Source organism: Lepidochelys olivacea (assembly GCF_965140295.1).
Source record: "Lepidochelys olivacea isolate rLepOli2 genome assembly, chromosome: 1".
NCBI lineage: Eukaryota > Metazoa > Chordata > Testudines > Cheloniidae > Lepidochelys > Lepidochelys olivacea.
The window spans coordinates 141002420-141015301 of NC_140411.1; the positions used below are offsets into that span (position 1 = coordinate 141002420).

The 12882-nt window shown below is 40.5% G+C and overlaps 1 protein-coding gene across 2 annotated transcripts in view; it reads left to right on the forward strand.

Moving 5' to 3' along the window:
- Positions 1-3789: 3789 nt before the first annotated feature.
- The window catches only part of CDKL5 (cyclin dependent kinase like 5), a 208359-nt gene continuing 199266 nt past the window's right edge, over positions 3790-12882 (forward strand). For both annotated transcript variants that reach the window (XM_084650302.1, XM_084650303.1), the window contains exon 1: positions 3790-3880. The gene's annotated coding sequence lies outside the window, so the exon portion shown is untranslated. The remainder of the gene's footprint in view (positions 3881-12882) is intronic.

Here is a 12882-nt window from a genome sequence, read left to right on the forward strand (position 1 = left end):
TGAAAGTGCAACTTACAAATGTAGATTTTTTTTTGTTACATAATTGCACTCAAAAACAAAACAGTGTAAAACTTCAGAGCCTACAAGTCCACTCTGTCCTACTTCTTGTTCAGCCAATCACTAAGACAAACAAGTTTGTTTACATTTACAGGAGTTAATGCTGCCCTCTTCTTATTTACAATGTCACCAGAAAGTGAGAACAGGCATTTGCATGGCACTTTTGTAGCCAACATTGCAAGATATTTACCTGCCAGATACGCTAAACATTCATATGCCCCTTCATGCTTCGGCCACCATTCCAGAGGACATGCTTCTACACTAATGATGCTCATTAAAAAAATAATGCATTAATTAAATTTGTTACTGAACTCCTTGGGGGAGAATTATATGTCCCCTGCTGTTTTACCCGCATTCTCATATATTTCATGTTATAGCATTCTTGGATGATGACCCAGCACACGTTGTTCATTTTAAGAACACTTTCACTGCAGATTTGACAAAGCGCAAAGAAGATACCAATGTGAGATTTCTAAAGATAGCTACGGAACTCGACCCAAGGTTTAAGAATCTGAAGTGCCTTCCAAAATCTGAGAGGGATGAGGTGTGGAGCATGCTTTCAGAAGTCTTAAAAGAGCAACACTCCAATGAGGAAACTACAGAACTGAACCACCAACAAAGAAAATCAACCTTTTGCTGGTGGCATCTGACTTGGATAATGAAAATGAACCTGTGTCAATCCGCACTGCTTTGGACTGTAATCGAGCAGAATCTGTCATCAGCACGGACACATGTCCCCTGGAATAGTGGTTGAAGCATAAAGGACATATGAATCTTTAGCGCATCTGGCAAATAAATATCTTGTGATGCCAGCTACAACAGTGCCATGCGAATGCCTGATCTCACTTTCAGGTGACATTGTAAACAAGAAGCAGGCAGTGTTATCTCCTACAAATGTAAACAAACTTGTTTGTCTGAGCGGTTGGCTGAACAAGAAGTAGGACTGAGTGGACTTGTAGGCTCTAAAATTTTACCTTGTTTTATGTTTGAATGCAGAGGTTTTTTTTTTACATAATTCTACGTTTGTAAGTTCAACTTTCATGATAAAGAGATTGCACTACAGTACTTGTATTAGGTGAATTGAAAAATACTATTTCTTTTGTTTTTTTACAGTGCAAATACTTGAAATTAAAAATAAATATAAAGTGAGCACTGTACACTTTGTGTTCTATGTTGTAATTGAAACCAATATATTTGAAAATGTAGAAAACACCCAAAAATATTTAAATAAATGTTAGTCTGTTATTCACAGTGTGAATAATCATGTGATTAATTTTTTAAATCGCTTGACAGCCCTGATATCTATATACACACCAATCCAAAACAAGCCAGGGCCCTGATCCTGAATCAGTTTTGTGCAAAGTACTGCACCTGCCCGCAAAGTTCTCCCTAAGACACAAAGGTGTACCTGGGCAGAGTTCATTGCAAGATCAGGGTTAAGGTTGGAAATGTTTGCTGTAATCATATTTGATCTTTACCCATAAACCTGAAAATTCACTTCCCTTTGAGAAGTATCTGATCCTAAAAATAGAAATTATTATTATGTAGATACTAACCCCAACAACAAATGACAGTTCTCCACTCTGTTTTTGGCTCAGCAGTGTATGACACTCCATGACTATTTACAAGAATTCACAGTGACTGTGCTACTGCACTTATAATTAAGCCTGGTATTAAAGAAAAAATGAAACACAATAAGACAGAATATTTGTTTTAATTATTAGCATATGTCACAGTAAACTCATTTACTTCTTTTAAGAATTAATATACATCACATTCATTTATCACCCTTTTCAGTGGTGGCAGAAGCATCCTGTATCCTGGAATCCATAGAGACATTGAGATAATAAGGGTTTATAAATATACACCAGTAGAGTCCAGAGTAGCAAATGCTGCAGCGTGTGTACAACTCTCTGGGAACTAGTTTCATGTTTTTGCTTGAATTTCAGTTCAGATTATGTTTATGCCCATAGATAATGTGATCTATTTCTGATACTGCAATACTTTGTATGTTTCAGGGTGGAGGACTGTGTATGATGAGGGTTATATCTAGAGTTGAACAGTGGCTAATGCTGTTGGATAGGGGATTTCCCTGTTCTTGAAAGGTTTCTATTGATTGGTCCATCTAGCTAGGTAATTATAAGGTCCTCATCTCTATAGTATCAGAGTAATTTTCTTTTTGCAAGTGTTTGTAAGTTGCTGTTAAGCAACACCACAAAAAACAGATGAATTTCTCTTTATCTGCCATGTTGAATCTGCAAATATAATTCAGTCCCAAGATGACTCTCCACTAATGATCTCTCATTTAGGTAAATACAATTACAAGATACAGCATGAGAGAGGGAACTCAAACCAAACAACAGCTACCAAACAGCCATACTCCATGTTGTGTCTCTAGGAGAGTACATGTTGCCAGCCCTTGAAATTTTACCATTATTCTTGTAATATTGTGTAGGGGTTTTTTTTTATAGCCCTTGCTCCTGAAATCATGTGAATCTGGGAATTTCTCAGCTTCAGTTTTTTTAAGAGTACATTTCTAGTTCAAATGGTTTGCAGAGAAAAGCTGTAAAGGATGGATCAAACAGCAGAAGACATGTACAAAGGGCTGGAAGTATTATTATTTTAAAGGTTTCAGAGTAACAGCTGTGTTAGTCTGTATCTGCAAAAAGAAAAGGAGGACTTGTGGCACCTTAGAGACTAACACATTTATTTGAGCATGAGCTTTCGTGAGCTACAGCTCACTTCATCGGATGATTTTTAAGCCAGCTCATGATTTTTTTGAAACTGACATGATTTTTGAATGCTAATGGGTTGGCAATACTGGTATTTCAGGGTGCTTTTTCCCCGTTTGAAACATTTGACAGTTGATCTGACGAAAAGAAGGGGATTTACCCCACAGGCTGTCCTGCAAATCCAGAGGGAGAGGAAGCAGCTCCCTTCATCCCCATCTGAGCCCCAGCCTCTCCTCTTGCCTTTCGCCACACCAGTGACTCTCGCAGCTCTATGCGGCGGTGTGTTGTGCGTGTAATAGTAATAGTGTAATAAATAGTGTAATAGTTCGCCTGCCCCCCCCCCCCAAAAATGCAGCGCAACGATTTCAAGAGAGCGGGGAGAGATTAAAACCCCTTCTAAATTAGACAACCCCCAGAGCGGGCTCTGCCTCCTCACGAGCCGCTGCCAGCCAGCCCCTAGAAACATTCCTACACCTCCCCACTGATGCCTCCCCGAAGATCACCGCCCTTGGCCTCCACCTGTCTGTGTCACAGGGATGCCGCATGTTGCATGCATTTGACAGCAGCTGCTCCCCCCGCTCCGCGATCAGGATCTCCTCCCCGGCCCCCTCGCTGCTGCTGCTGCCGCCTCCTTCCTGTCACGACCCCCGCCGCTGCTCCTCCCCCTCCCGCTCCGGCTCCGGCTCGGACCCTCCCCCCGCCCCAGGCTCCAGCTGTCAGCCAGCCGCCCGCACCCCGGCTCTGGTTGCTCGGGAACTGCAGAGTCAACCGAGCTTGTCCACGCGGTGGGCGGGGTCGAGGTAGGAGAGCGGACGGAGGGAGAGGGTGAGGCCCCCCCCAGCCCCGCCCGCGCGGAGGAATAGGCAGCTCGTATTGGCCGCGCGGTGGGGGGCGTGGCTTTCTGCCCGCGGGCTCGCTCTCTCCCATTGGTGGGGGCCGGTGTCAATGCAGTCGGCGCGGGCGGGGCGAGGCGAGGCGGGCAGCGGGCTAGGCTGAGAGCGGAGCGGGCTGGCGGTGGAAGGGGGTGGTGAGCGCTGCCCGGGGTAACGAAAACAGCGGCGGAGCCGCAGCCCAGCAGCCGCCGGAGCCGGGTGAGTGCCGGGCCCGCGCGGCCAGGGGGAGCCCCAGCCCCACCCCCACCTGTCACCTGCCCGGCAACGGCCCGGCGGCCGCGGCTGGGCTCCCCCGCCCCGGGCAGTGAGCGGCCCCTGAGCTGCGGGGCGGGCTGGGGCAGGTTTCCCCGCGGCGCCGGGGCGAGCGTGTGTCGGGCTCCCGCTTGCCGTTGAGGTGCTTCGGGCCGAGGGTAATTGGGGGGCGGCGGTCGCAGGGATCTGTCGGGTTCAGGGCTCCTCCCTGCCGCCCGGGCTTCCCCGGCTGGGACGGGTCGGTGCTGGCGGCTGCCTCGGAAACCCTCCGCGCCGTCGCTCGGGGTGGGTTTGTGGCTTCCCCCGGCAAGGGAAAGGGGCCACTTGCTCCTAGGCGGGGGGCGACCCGGGAGCGATGCGGGCGGAGAAGTGGCGCGGGGAGCATCAGGCGCAGCCCCCCGCCCCCCCCCCCAGGCGGGGAGAAAACCCTTCCCCAGTGTCGGCTGCGGGGAAGGGGGAAGGCGCTGGGATCCCGATCGCGGTGGGGCTGTCCTTTGCCTCTGCTCCAAGCCTCCATCTTTCATATCTGCCTCTGGCTGGTGGATGTGCAATTAAATATGGATTTCCTTTGCCCCCACCCCGGTCCTGGACAGCTGCAAGGGAGAGGGATGTTCTGAGTGGGACGCTTATGGCTCACGCTTCTAACCTGCCCTTCAGAGCCTGTTGAAGGCTGGAAGGGAGGGGGTTGCGCTACCTTTTTAATTCCTGGTTTTTGGCTTCTCTGTGGAGGATGTGTGGGTGGTGCTGCTGCTTAACTACTTCGCCAGCCTCTGGTTTTGGATCCTCCTCTTGTCTGCATAGCTTCATTGCCTACCGGTGATGCGGCAGGTAGCTTTCCCAAGCAGTAGTAAGAAACTGCTGTCGTGAAACTGACAAGAATCAGTGAATTTCTTCCAGCTGCTGCTTGGGGAAAGCTATGAGCAACATCAGGATTGTTAGGGTTCTCTGTAGACTCGGAAAGACAATACTACATGGTCTACATTCACATTTGGAAGATTAACTTCTATCCCTTATGGATGCTAAACTTAATCTTTTTTTTTTTTCCTAAGTGAAAGCTTTGTTGCGCCACAGATCAGATTGTGAGTGAATACAGTACAATACAGAATAGGATTTGGAGAAAAAAATCAATGTGTTTACTTTGTACTGGCAAGTGAAAGCTTTCCATGGAGACTGAGAGGCCTAAGCCATCAGGTTATGCAGTAATTAAGGGCAAAATATTCAAATAAATTGTTTTTGTTTTTTGTTTGTACAGCACTTTGCACTATGGAGTCCTTGTTCATGAATTGGGCTCCTAGGTCCTAGGATAATACAGATAATGGCCTGATATAAAAATAAAAAAAATGAAAATGTGCTGAGCACCTGAAGCTCATGCTGAAAGTGAATGACTGTGTTCTATTGTACCCATTGTAGTAATGGTGTCTTGGCTACAGTGCTTGATTTTCGAGTAGCCCACGTCCGTAAATCCTGCTTCTCCTTATTGATTGTGTGAAACATTGTAATTTATTTTTTTCCTCCATAATTAAACATAATATGATTGAATTTACATTCCACAGTGTATTTTGGATTTGCCTAAAAACCAAAATAAACAGCCATTTTTTTTTAAGTTTCAGTATACATATTACCTGAATACCAAAGCAGTCTAGTTTTCAAATTAAATGTCTGTTACAGTGGTGCTTTGTGCTTCCATTCAAAGCAAGTACATTTTATAAGAAACTTACATTTTTTTCTGTTATAATTTAGCCCCTTTATGGCTTAAAATAATTTGAGACTTTTAATCAGAGAAACTATTAAAATGAGAGGGGGAAGGGAACGTGATAGCCTTGTGAGTTTCCAAAATCAATAGTCAGATTGCATGTTAAAGTGATGTTAAAGGTCAAGTTAAACTGATGAAAATAGGAGAATTTTAAAGATGGGATGGAAGACTTTATATGGAATCTGTTTTTGTTTAAAACCCCCTGGGAAAATATTTTAGGGTATAGTAGCTTACATTACTAATACCTTTATATTACTTTAAATTGAACATTTAAAAAATCAAAAAAAATTTTTTTTTTGCATTTCATTCATTTTGGCAATGAATAGAAACTCATCACCTGCGCTCTTGGCAAGTTGTTCTGTGAGGGAATCTTTTCTGATTGTGTAACATTTTTAAAAATAATCCTGAAGTATTAATTCTTCAAGGTTTTTAGAACATTGTTGTCTCAAACAGGAAATTTTTCAGGTCACTTTTGTTTGACCTTACTGTAAGAACAGTTAGTCTTATAATGCTGTTCGTATTGCATATAATATTGTACAAGAATTGTATATTTTTCATCTTCAGCTTAATTGAAATATTCAAAATTTGTTTTGATACATTTAAAATGTTATTTTAGTAGTTAGTTTTAAACTAGAATGACTATATTTCCTTGTAACTCAGAAGAAAATACTTTCATATCTTATTATGACAGGTTTCAGAGTAGCAGCTGTGTTAGTCTATATTCACAAAAAGAAAAGGAGGACTTGTGGCACCTTAGACTAACCAATTTATTTGAGCATAAGCTTTCATGAGCTACAGCTCAGTTCATCGGATGCATTATGCTCAAATAAATTGGTTAGTCTCTAAGGTGCCACAAGTACTCCTTTTTATATCTTATTATGTAAATACTAAAAAGTATGTACTGTGATGCTGTGTAATCCTAACAGTAAGTCATCAAGGAGTATTCATTTCCATAAATCTTGATGGTTAGCAAAGTCACTACTACTGCGTCTGTTCACTACATTGACTATACAACTTACTGAACATACACTGCTTCATGAGAGAGCTTTGCAGATTTTTGAGCTAGCATGTCAGATTCTACCACTGGAGCAATGATGTATTTATCTGTAGCACTCATGTGGTATGACAGTAGCAGTGGCTTTTTCTGTTAATGCATGGAGTAGAGTGAGTGGGAGGAGAATCAAAGCTTCAAGTACAAAGTAAAATAAAAAAAAAATTGCCAGCTACAAAAGAGTCTAGTCAGATAAAGAACAGTTCAACTCTGGTTAAAAAAAAAATTTAGTTGAGATGCTGTCTACATAGGGATACCCTTGAAAATGGTTCAGATACTTCAGTGCCAGTGCTTCTCTCTGAAGCATATTACGCACTGCTCTCAGACTTCAGTATCTATCAGTTTTTCTTGGTGGAATTGAAGTTGTTGCTCAAACACTATGACATGGGTTCTGGCTATCTCAGAGACCACTTTTTTCTCACCCTCTGCTATGGTAGTTGGGATTATCTGTGAAACTTTTCTGAACAGTTACTGTATTGAATACTGGAGATCTAGAAGCAGAGCATCCTTCATGAAGGACTGTCATCTCTCTCATTTACCCAATTGGGCCAAAAAGCCCCCCCCCCATTTTTTTTATATTAGCTATACAAGTTTCCCAGGGTTATATCTTAGCCCCCTCTCCCTCCCCCCCCCCCCAAAGTAAAGAAATAAAAGGACACCTTGGGAGAAGTTTGTGCTGGGAAGATAGGCCAGCTCATCCTCTCATTTCACCATTTAAAAATAACAATGTCTTTCATTTCTAATAACACCTTCCATATGAGGATTTCAAGGTGCGTTATGAGCAAGCAGAGAATCATGGAAATGTATGGTTGTAAGGGACCTCAAGAGGTCATCTAGTCCAGCCCCCTGCTCCTGAGGCAAGATCAAGTTTATCTAGACAATTCCTGACAGGCATTTTTCTAACTTGTTCTTCAAAATCTCCAGTGATGGGTATTCCACAACTTGCCTTGGATGCCTATTCCAGTGTTTAACTATCCTTATAGTTAGAAAGTTTTTCCTACTATGTAAGCTGAATCTCCCTGGCTGTGGTTTAAGCAGATTATTTCTTGTCTTGCCTTCAGTGGACATGAAGGAAAAATTGATCACAGTCCTCTTTATAACATCCCTTATCCTCTCTGAAGATTATTATTTGGTCCTCCCTCAGCCTTTTTCAATACTAAACTTGTCCAGTTTTTAAGCCTGTTCTCACAGCTTTTTAAAAACCTTTTATCATTTTTGTTACTTTCCTGTGGACTTTCCAATTTGTACACATATTTCTGAAAGAGTGGCACACAGAACTGGACACAGTACTCCAGCTGAGGCCTCACACGTGCTAAACAGAGCCGGACAATTTCCTCCAATGTCTTGCATATGACATTCCTGTTAATACATCCCAGAAGGCTAGCCTTTTTCTCAATTGCATCAGTTTGTTGACTCGTATTCAATTTGTGATCCACTATAACTGCTGGATACTTTTCAGTAGTATTACGGTCTAGCCAGTTATTCTCCATTTTGTATTTGTGCATTTGGTTTTTTCTTCCTAAGTATAGTACTTTTCATTTATCTTTATTAAATTTATCTCATTGATTTCAGACAAATTCTCCCATTTTCCAAGGTCATTTTGAATTCTAATCCTGTCTTCTAAAGTGGTGGAAATCCATCTGAGTTTGGTATCAAATGCATATTTTATAAGCATATTCTCCACTCCATTATCCAAGTCTTCAATGAAAATATTGAAACCCTATAGGACCCCACTAGATACATCACTCCCAGTTTGACAGCGAACTATCAAGCACTACTATTTGAATATGATCTTTCCACCAGTTTTGCACCCACTGTGACAGATATGGCCATGCATGCAATATCCTGGACAAACTACTGAAATAAATTTAAGTATCTTTGGAGTCCATTGTATTAAAATGCAAACTTTATGTATTATTGTGGGGTCTTATGTAACTTTTCTGGGGAGGCGACATGGCCAATGTAAACCTGGGGAAGTGTTATGAACTTCAAAGGACTATTTTAAATAATGTACCAGAAAAAGTTAAGTGGAATTCCTAGGAAATACGTGTGTTCGGGTGGGTGGGTGGGTGGGAGAATACAAATTACCTCCTTCAGTTATGCAAAGACCCAACCTTTAAATTTTACCCTGAGGAGGGGACCATTGGCTGATCACCTATTAATGTATCTGCAGATCAAAGACCCAAACTCTATAAAGGAGTGATTCTCAGATTCTTGTGTGTCCTTGTTCTTTGGTAACAGCTGTTATCAACTTGTGACCATGGGGGGGGAGGTAACACTCTTGATGGGGTTTGAAGGATGGATCACTTGCCAGAGCCCTTGTTGGCGTTGGGAGGGGGGTGATCACTCGTATGCCTAGTTGCATGTGTGTAGGTTGTTGTATTGTTTTTAGTATGGTTTCACTGTAATGTTTTCACCTTAAGAATAAATATGCTTGATTATGAAAAGCTGTGTGATAACTCATACTTGTGGGCAATAATGCTGTTTAAAGCCTTTGTGGAAGAGGCAAAACAGGCCTGTTGAGGCAGTCTGACTTGCTGGGGAATTCACAGTATATGCTGGGTACTGTGCAGCCTGGAAAAACCCACGTAAGATGGAAGGGAGTTGAGGTTCTCTACCCAAGACAAATGATGGCTGAGGACCCTAGAGTCTAGAGTGAATGCCTTCAATTGGACCACAGAGGGGTAGTAGAGGTGCAGTTGCCCTGAACTGTGATACCCATGTTACAGTAATTTCATCAAGATCACATTTCCCTAATTTTCTTAAGAAAAGGTCATGTGGGACTGCCAAAAGCCTTACTAAAATTAAGATACATCACATCTATAACTTCTCTCCTATCCAGTAGGCCAGTAACCCTTTCAAAGAAGGAAATTAGATTGGTTTGGTATGAATTGTTCTTGACAAATCTATGTTGGCTATTACTTATAACCCTATACTTACAAATGGATTGTTTAAACATGAGCTAAGCCTTACAATACCACTGTGAGGTAGGTGTTATCTGGATTTTACATATCAGGAAACCAAGGTACAAAGAAGGTAGGTGACTTGCACAGACATGCAGGAAGTATGTGGAAGTAACTGGGAATAGTCCATATTTCTGACTTCATGTCCTATATTCTAAGTGTAATACCACCTTTTCTATCTGCCAAATCTTGCTGTCTTTGTTACAGCAGCTTATATGGCTTAATCTCTTTCCACCTAGACTTTTCAGCACATGTGAAACATGGTAATATTTTCCTTTTTAAAAGTGGTAAGAATCAATTTCATGTTAATTAAAACATAACACAGTAAAAATGATGAGAACTATAGATCTAAAATGCTCTACCTACAGAGCCTATTCAATTTAATTCATAATATTTCAACTATTATATTGACAAATCTAACTTCTTAGAGTTGACAATCTGCTATCATAATAAGCTTTTAGACACAAACCATCCTTTTGCAAAATTTCATAATACAATATAATTTTCCTTCACTAAAATTGTTTTAAGTATTTTTGTTAAATGAAGAATATATTTGCATGAAAACTATTAAATATTTTGATTAACTGAATGCTGAGAGAATGGAAAATAGAAATTTTAAAATAAAAATCCACTCCCAACAGAATTTTATCTTAATACCTTAGAAATGTTCTACATATACTTTGTCTTCTGGCTACACAGTCCGTAACATCTACATGAATTTTCAAGGGATAAACTAGCCACTTTTGGGCTTCAGTACTGTTATATTTGCATTCACAAAACACATTTCAGAGCAAAATAAAAATCTGAATATGGGGGCTGTGGAATTACAACAAAAGGGTACTGCTTTATATGTACCAAGATCTATACACATACCTTACTTCATAATTATGAGACTTCATTTAAACCTTTGCTTTGTCAACAATAAAAAAAAAGGAGCAACAATATCCTTAGATATAAACTTCTTTATATAGATGGGTCCCATTAATATTTTTGTATGTAATATTGGAGTGTTTTGGTTCTCTCTCAAAAGGCAAAAATGCAAATGTTTTGTAGGCAGTGTGGGGCATTCCTATTACCAGTTTAGTCCTGTAGGGAATGTTAGTGTAGGGAATGTTAGTGTTTGTTTTCCACCTTAGCTTCAAATCTCTAGTGTGACTCTGAATTGGTGCTATTCAGTTTGTCTAATGTTGGAATTACCCCTTGATGTCTCAAATTAACTCTTTAGTCAATGGTACTTTGAAAACTGAAATAAATGACGTATTTTAACACTATGGCATGTAGTTGTAGCTATGTCGGTCTCCGGATATTAGAGAGTCAAGGTGAGTGAGATCTTTTATTGGACAAAATCTCTGATGAGAGAAACTAACTTTCGAGCTTACACAGAGCTCTTCTGGAAACTCCCAGACCCGAAGATGAGCTTGGAAGCTTGTGTCTCTCACCAACAGAAATTTTGTATAATAAAATATATTACCTCACCCATCTTGTCTCTCTTACTCTAACACTGATGTGAATGTATTTTTGGGGGGAGGAAAAACATCTTTGATATTGGTGGCACACAGATAAAATTTGCTGGCACTATGTGAAAGTGATGAATAAATCCTAAGAAGAAATGTGAGTAATTTTTTAATATGCTAGCTAGAGAGAGCTCCTGTATTTTGGTGAATAGTAGTACTGTCTCCCTTATTTTGTTTTTCTTAATCTTACAGATGACTATAGAAATACAGATGTTAATGTTCACCAATGAATGAAGCAGTGTGTTAAGTGAAGGGGGAATGTGACTGTCTGATTACATAGAATCAGATATTCATGAACCTATTTCTGCATGAAACTATTTGAAACAAAAAAAAAAGATAAGTTTGGACCATAAGTGCTAAGTAAAGTTGGCTTTTTCTTTCACCGAAAACAACCAATATTTAAAATCAGTTTTCTATTTGCTGAGCTTTTACAAATACTAGAAGTTGAAGAAATGATTATCATTTGGTGTATTTACAAAAGAATTTTTTTTTAAAGCTAGTTCACTGTCCTCAGAAATTTGCTTTGGTTGATCTCCTCAAATGACATGGTTATTTGTGAACCAATTATATTTGTACTTTAATTCAAAATATCACTTCATTTTCCTGACACATGCAAAGTGATTGTTTGACATCTTAAAGTGGACTGTGTAATCCAAAACAAGTTCTATGTTGGTCTAAAATGCGATGACTTGCAAATCTTCCAAGTATATTGTGTAATTAAATTGAATTTAGCATTTGTGAAATGAATAGTTTCTCAGCCATGGGGATTGATGTCCTACTTATCCACAGAATACATAGATAACTGCAATGTTTACTTCAGTTCACTGCCTCGGCAGTGTATCTCAACCAGCTGTGACCTTGAAAGATTTGTTCGCTCTACCAGTTCCTTATTTGCCTGTAGTATGCTAATTGTGGTGGTGGTTTACATATGAAATAGATATGTCATGTAGGAATTGAACTTACCCAACAGCCTGGCTAAACCGTGTCAAATAGTAACAGTTTTTTATTACTATTGGCTAGGGTGACCAGATAACAACTGTGAAAAAACAGGATGGGGGTGGGAGGTAATAGACGCCAATATAAGAAAAAGTCCCAAAAAACGGGACATCTGGTCATCCTACTATTGGCCTGCTGTTGAGTCAGTGACCAGGACCTCGAAGTCAGAGTTTCCATATCCTATTATCAATCCCCTAAACCATCAAGCTTTCCTTTCAAAGGCAGCTTTAAGGTATAAAGATGGCTATATCTGTCATTTTACTAAAATCTTATTTTAAAATGCAAGATCTGTTAAGCTCTGTACTGTTAAGGTTAGAGGTCAAGAGATGATGGATTTTTTTTTAATGTCTGAGATGTCCTATGGCTGTTACATATGTGCATGCTTAGATCCATTGACTTCAGTGAAATTACATGTATGGGTATGGGTTTCAGGATCTGCTCATATAACTGTAGAGTTTGTCTTTAGAAGGCAAACTTATAAGTACCCTTGTTTTGTTTTGTTTTGTTTTTGAACCTCTTCACACATCAGGATATTTCCTGTTACGGTATTCTTCTTTCCATAACTCTAAAACCTTTTGTCTTCACAAAACAACACTTTTATCTTCTTAAAGTAGGTATTTACAGTATATAAACATCAGAGAAACTTGCTGTAAGGTATCCTGTCATTGTAG